The sequence below is a fragment of the Helianthus annuus genome, chromosome 15 (genome assembly GCF_002127325.2).
Source record: "Helianthus annuus cultivar XRQ/B chromosome 15, HanXRQr2.0-SUNRISE, whole genome shotgun sequence".
NCBI lineage: Eukaryota > Viridiplantae > Streptophyta > Magnoliopsida > Asterales > Asteraceae > Helianthus > Helianthus annuus.
Window position 1 is genome coordinate 81,276,884 of NC_035447.2, and position 7,209 is coordinate 81,284,092.

The 7,209-nt window shown below is 37.0% G+C and overlaps 1 pseudogene; it reads left to right on the forward strand.

The window, feature by feature from the left end:
• Positions 1 to 266: 266 nt before the first annotated feature.
• Positions 267 to 2,963, forward strand: LOC110910085 (annotated as a pseudogene).
• Positions 2,964 to 7,209: the final 4,246 nt, after the last annotated feature.

Genomic DNA, 7,209 nt, shown 5'->3' on the forward strand with positions numbered 1-7,209 from the left:
CACGCTATTGAACCTAATTTTGAGCGGCCAATTTTTGTTCAAATTTTGAATCACCGCTCATCCCCAATTCCCCATACATCCTGTCTTTTCATCTCTTCCTTTCGATTTCTCCACCTCTCAAAACCATCTCCAACTCTCAGTTTTATGTAAACTTGAACCCTAAAAGCACCTAATTTCTACATGGCTATTCTTGCAAAATCCCTCGATTGCAAAATATTGAGCCACGATCCGAACAAAACCACCTTCAGATCTGAATAAAACCACCCATGAAAAGGTTTGCAACGGTGAACAAAATCCCCTCTACTCCATGGTTTCAGCCGTCACTGGTGATACTCCAGGTAATTCCCTTCTCTGGTTCCAGAGATGACGATGGTGGTGTCACGGAAGAGGTTCCAGTAATCCATTGTCTTCAAACTCTCTAATGCTAAGGTTCAATTTTTCGAAATACAGTGCTTGAGCTATTGCGTTTATTCTTAGTGTACAAATTGAAACCCTAGATATGTTGTTCGGGTTCAATTTCTTTTGAGGAATTCGGATTTTGTGTTTTTGTTTACACAAAAAGGATTTTGATTTTGTGAATTGAAGAACTTCAATTATAGGGTTTCGTTTATTTGAAGTATAGGGTTTGACGTTTGTGATGAATCAGCAAATCAGTTGCAAATTGGAACTTACAGGAATCAGGGTGTTAAAACCAGTTGTAGCACTTTATATATATTTTAGCAGAACTTGAACCTGTTCTTCTCTTATATTCATCTGTAGCACATTTTGTTTATTTATTTTTGTATCATTGAAGTAAAAACATCTTCATTTGTTTGTTGCTTACAAAATACCCAACGTAGCAGTGAGGATCTTAATAACCAGCGGAACATATTCTGGGACACTTTGGGATTCTTGAGGTATTTTTTAGCAATAATATCTGAAAACCATTGCATTCGTTTAAAATGGTTTCATTCATGGTTGTAAAAGTCCCGCCTAGGCTTCGAGTAATCCCCGAGTACTCGCTATAAGGTAGGTTGCCGAGGCACGAGTACTGTTCGCCTAGGCCAATTACTCCCCGAGTAATCTCCGCCTAGGCCGAGTAATCCCGAATCCGACTAGGGAGCGCCTAGCGACTTTTGCAACCATGGTTTCATTAATGGTTTCTATATTTCTTTTTGTAACAAATAGGACAAATATAGTCCAGGAACCTCTGTGAAGATCGGTGGAGAGTCACTTACCACCACAAGATGGTGCTAGCTGGTACAGGTTTGTAAAATGTTGCTTATTGTTAGGTGTTTTACTAAAGATGGCACTATGGGCAGGTTGAGTCAAGTCAAAATAGGTCAGGTATTTACCTCAGGGACAAAAATGGCATTTTACTATTTAGTTTAATATAGAACCTTTTGCCATTTTGCTTATAGGGGCTTTTATATCAACTGCTTATTTTAGTTACAGTCGGGCAAAAACTGTGAATGAGAATTTGAAAATTAATGTTGCTTTGTTATCACGATTTGATTTGGTATTCATATTGCCTGCAAGCCTGATGAGTAGCTTGACAAACAAGTTTCCGAACACATTATGTCGGTAAGTCACTCGACGTCTGTTTTGACTTTTCACAGAGTCAATGTGTAATATGTATTTTTTTTTTGCAGCTGCATACGGGAAGTGGGAATAGTTCACAAACTGTGAAAAAACTTACAGGTGTGTTTATTTTTCTATAGAGCTTTTTACCTCATGGATTATTTTACTGTAGAAACTGATCAACATATATTGAATATAAATGAAAGCGGTTAGTCCCATTAATTAATTAATTAATTATTAATGAGTGTTTTACAGTACTGGTTGTGTGGTATTGATCAACTATTCAACTATCTGAGCTGAATATTTTTTATTGTCTTGGCATATGTTCAATAATATTTTTTTAACAATGTTCAATAATAGAACTTCAGGATGTGAGGACCGAGTATGGGATGCTAAAAGAATGTAGTGCAGCTGTTGAACGTGCCAAGTTGCTGGCTTCTGAGGTTGTTGGATTAGAGGTGAAGGTACTGCACACATAACTTGAACATACTTTTCAGAGGTAAAAATTGACAAGTGTGGTATGGGTCAAACATGTGATTTTTTTGGTGTGGGTTGAAACTTTTCAGGTCGAGTTAGGTTAACAATGGAGAAGTACATATTTTGGTTAGAACTACAGTTTCAGCTGGGAACATACAGGATTGTCCAGGTTTCTTTCAAATAACAAACACGTCAAATAAAAGGGATCAGTACCTATTCAAGGCTAATGTGTGCATTATAACTGCTGTGATTGGGTCTGGTGTGCTGTCGCTAGCATGGGCGATTGCGCAGCTAGGTTGGGTTGCTGGTTCGGCGGTTCTCATGACATTTTCGTTCATCACTTATTTCACCTCCACCCTTCTCGCTGATGCTTACCGTGCACCGGACCCGTTCATGGGAAGCGTAACTACACCTACATGGATGTGGTTCGAGCCACTCTAGGTACAAAATATTTAGTTTTTCTGGATGTGTATTTTTTTTCTTGTTAATGATTTTATATCAAGGGCAAAATTGTCTTTAAACAGGAGGGAAAAAGGCGCAGTTATGTGGGATAGCTCAGTATGTGAACCTTGTTGGAGTTACTATTGGTTACACAATCACTACTTCTATAAGCATTGTGTAAGTACATTGAATCATATTAATTAGTTATCTAAAAATTTGCGGAACTTGAGGGGTTGACGTTTTTTATACTTTCTGAGCAGTTAAATTTTATTTTGTGTACCCGGCGCTATGGGGCTTGATGGGTGAAAATGGCGGCCATAAAGCGCTCTACTACGGGTGGACTAAGTTTAATTACGTTTTGTAATTTAGTATACAGGGCAGTGAAAAGATCAAATTGTTTTCACTATAGCGGGCATGACGCACATTGTCAACCGTCCAATTATCCATACATGGCTGTGTTGCAGTTATAACAGATCGTGTTAAGCCAATCCCAAATTTTCATAAACTATCATGGTTATCGTACGTGATGTGTCAGTCAGTAGATGAACACCCACATAACAGTAATTCGTGAATTAACCAGATTACCAAACCGCACACGAGTCTGACCCCGAATGTTGGTGAAACATGGATATAGCATTTTGAACATAAAAATTAATATAATTGTGTGGAATTATATGTTACTGGACTACATGAATGAATTGTTATTTGTTTCTCGTAATTACGAAAGAATGTGCGTATTTACGTGCACTAGTGTTTTATAAAATGGTTCTTGTAAAATAACTAGTGAGTTTTTATTTTTATAAGCTTGGGCTAGTGATGTTGGTAGAAAAGTGTTATAGTCGCCTCGTTTTAATTGAAAGTCCATTTAACAAGTTGCAAAACCCATTAGAAAGCCCACCCTTGGTTTTTATTAGTTAGATTTTTATATGTAAAAATTATATCCCAACCCTAAACTCCCTTGTGCGTATGGCAGCCCTACCCCCGACCATAATCTCGAAATTTGTGCCATCAAAACACCATTCCATCTTGTTTTGTTGCTTAGATCTTGCAATTGGTGTTTCCCTTGATCGATTCCAATACCCAATAACGCTTACAAGTAAGTATTTTGATCGATTACGATAGATTTTATGATTTTCAAGATCAATTAAAAAACTGTAGTTTATCCAAACTTAATTTAAAAAAAAATTGATCTCTAGTGTTTGTCTATGGTCATAGGAGTGTATTGAATGATTTTGCATGGATTGAAAACCCTAGATTCTTGATTATTCATACCTTGCCAAAAGAGGAAACTTTAATGATTTAGATTTTTGTATATGAATGTGTAGGATGATTTGATTGTGTTTGATGATTGGTTCATGCTAGTAGAGGTATACAATGATGTTAGGAACCAATTTAGTGATGAAAACCCTAAGGCGCATGATAGTTCACTACTAACTAAAAAGGGAAACTTTTTTATGTCAAAACTTGTAGGATTGCAAGTTAGACACTATGAATGATTGAAAATGATTCTTATATGTTAACTAGGGTGTATGAAACTATTACATGTGATTAGATCACTAGTATGCCAGGTAGCTTAAGGTTCCCAAACAGGGAAACTTTGTTGAATTTGATGATTAGACGTTGCATGAACTTGTAAGAACGTTACCGCAGAAATATCCGATTTTTTTAATCATAACCTACACATACTAATACCAAATAGGACCATTCTTGAGCCTAGGGTCATCTACTGGATGTGTAGATGATCCACAAAAGTTTTCATAATTTTTCATGAACCCTAACTATGTTTTTGCAAATTTTTAATGTTGGTAAGTAAAGCTGAGTTTTCTGATAAGAAAATAGGGTCCATGACGAGGACTATTTCTAATCAATAGATACTCGTTGGTGAGTATTTGTATTCATGCCTAAAATACATTCACTAACAATGATCAAGCCGATTGGTAGTATGATATAGCGCTATAGGACTTGACACCCCAGTCCCGCTTCCTAGGTTTGTTTGGAAGTTTGATTAGGGAATGTCAGAAACCAAGTTACCCTAAATAGATTTACCTTTGTGGTAAATTTATAACGTCAGCAAATAAGGTTTGAATGTATTACCAAATGTCCACAATGTGTTTATACAAAATTTTCCAATTAAGTCATAAAATTATCTTTTATTGATTTCATAAACCAAAGTATACTTCTTGTATGCTATAAGCATTGTTGTTCATAAACCAAAGTATATTTCTTGTATACTATAAGCATTATTGTTTATAAACCAAAGTATATCTTTTATATACTACAAAAAACAATGTTGTTCATAAACCTAAGTATATTTTGCATATACTACAAATCCTTTTTATCAAAGAGCAAAGTATTTTAAATACTAAACTTTTGTCAAGGATTCATGGCTATTTTTGAAATCGTATAATCTTTTTCTTTTAATATCAAAAGCCATGAATCTTAATCACAAAACCTATGTTACTCACAAACATTTTTATGCTGACGTGTTATTTTCACATATGTTTCAAGTACTATTATGTGATGATTGTAACGCATGCTATACATAGGATGGACTCGAGCCTTAGTTTAACTTAAAACTCGAAAGATAATTGTTTGTATTTATTTGTTTTGTTTCAAAACAATGTAAATCATTAATTCAGTAAAACAAAACTTTATGTACCATGTGTTGTGAAACAATTTCCTGTAACATGACTCCCTGATGTTTCCGACGCGGTTTGTTGTATTACGCGATCGGGGTGTTACAGGTATTGGTATCAGAGCCATGGTTATAGGGAATTAGGTTATTAGTAATACTTTTGGCCTAGTCTATAACCTTCCTAGGACCCTCACGCGAGTTATCTTGCATTTAGATTCTTAATACAATACCATCACCTATCCTTAGGTGATTACCAAAATCAAAGCATAATTCATTTTTGAAAGTCAACTTTTTCCAAAACTTCACAAGAAATCATCTATCCTTAGATGATTTGTTTTTGGGCTTTATGCCTTCAAAGTTTTCAAAATCTCATCAAAGTTTGGGCTTTAATAATGTGAACATGTGCAATCCAGAAGGGTGGATGCCTCTACCCTGAGTTTTCTGTCGCTAGAGTGTTCGTAAAAATCCGCATCACCGAACTAGTCACTCTTACCTAGGAACTCTTGGGGTGAGTGTCCACTTATAGTCTAAAGCATGTCTTCGCGATACATTATAAAGACCCATTTACGTTGATTAGTCACTGTGTTGTTTGTTTGTTTTAAGTAACGAACAAATTATCACAATCCTTATGTTTTGTCGATACTTTAAATGCTTCTATTGACTTTCCATTATCGATCTAATTCATTTTATCTCATATTTCCCTCTCTTTTAGAATGCCTCATCGTCGCAATGCTACCTAGGACGCCGATATGGCGGCAATGATCGCTCAGCAGATAGCTGCTGTACTCCTAAACCTTGTGACCGGACTTAATCAAACTCACAACAACAATAACAACAACAATACACCTACTCCGTGCAACTTTAAATAATTCAGTTCGGCCAAACCACTCAACTTTAGTGGGTCCGAGGGAGCTATTGGGCTCCTACACTGGTTTGAGAGTATCGAGAGCACTTTCCGCCATGTTCAGTGTCCAAATGAGCACAAAGTAGAGCTTGCTTCTGGTTTTTTCCAAAAGAGATCACTCATGTGGTGGAACGGAGTTATGAGGGACAAAGGTGCTAGTGTAGCTTTGGCTCAAAAGTGGGAAGAGCTTAGAGCTCTCATGATGAAAGAATTCTGCCCACATCATGAACAGAGGCACTTGAGAATGAGTTCCACGATCTTAAACAAGATAGTGGAGAACATCGTGCCTACAGTGACCGTTATGAGGAGCTATGTTTGCTATGTCCTACCATGGTTATGCCTTTGGATAAGGCAATTGAAAAGTACATTGATGGCCTCCCTGACCCAGTTCAGGACATAGTCATTGGTAGCAATCCCGCTACAGTTAGACAAACCATTGAACTAGTAGCTACCCTAACTAACTCTCAAGTCAAAAAGGGTAAACTTTTCCGCAAAGGCAACAAGATACCATCTGACGAGACTATACAAGAAAAACCAAAGGAAACCAAAACCGAACCCTCCAAGAAATCAAAGAAGTGTAAGGCTTCACCGAACTATGCGGTAGTTGCACAACCCAACCAAGTTGCTCCCAACCAACCAGCACAACCTCGTGCTAGGAAACCATATGCTGGAACTGCATCTCTGTGCAACAAATGCAACCGTCACCATCTATATCAATCACCATGCCGCCAATGTACCCACTGTGGATGATTGGGACATTTGGTCAATGCATGTTGTTTTGCTACCAACACCCAAAACCAAACTGCTGCAAACCCTACTCAAGCTATTGCTCCTCAAGCACTTCCTACTTGACCTAATTATCCACCTACATCGTGCTACAATTTTGGTGATCTTACTCACTACCGAAACAATTGCCCGAAACTCGTTAATGCAAATCCAGCCGTGGACGAGCATTTAACATAAATTCTAACGAGACTCATGCTAATGACGATGTAGCTATGAACGTTTAAACTTTTGCATTTTCCTTTTGTTTATCCAAGAATCTTGGGAAACATTTTGGTTGGTTTATAAATAATCTTGTTATTCCAATTTTATTTACAAAACCAATGTGATTGTGTGTATGTGTGTCATGCCCCTATGATACCGACACCAAGGCTTGCAAATTGAACTACTCTTGTGATTACTTCCATTT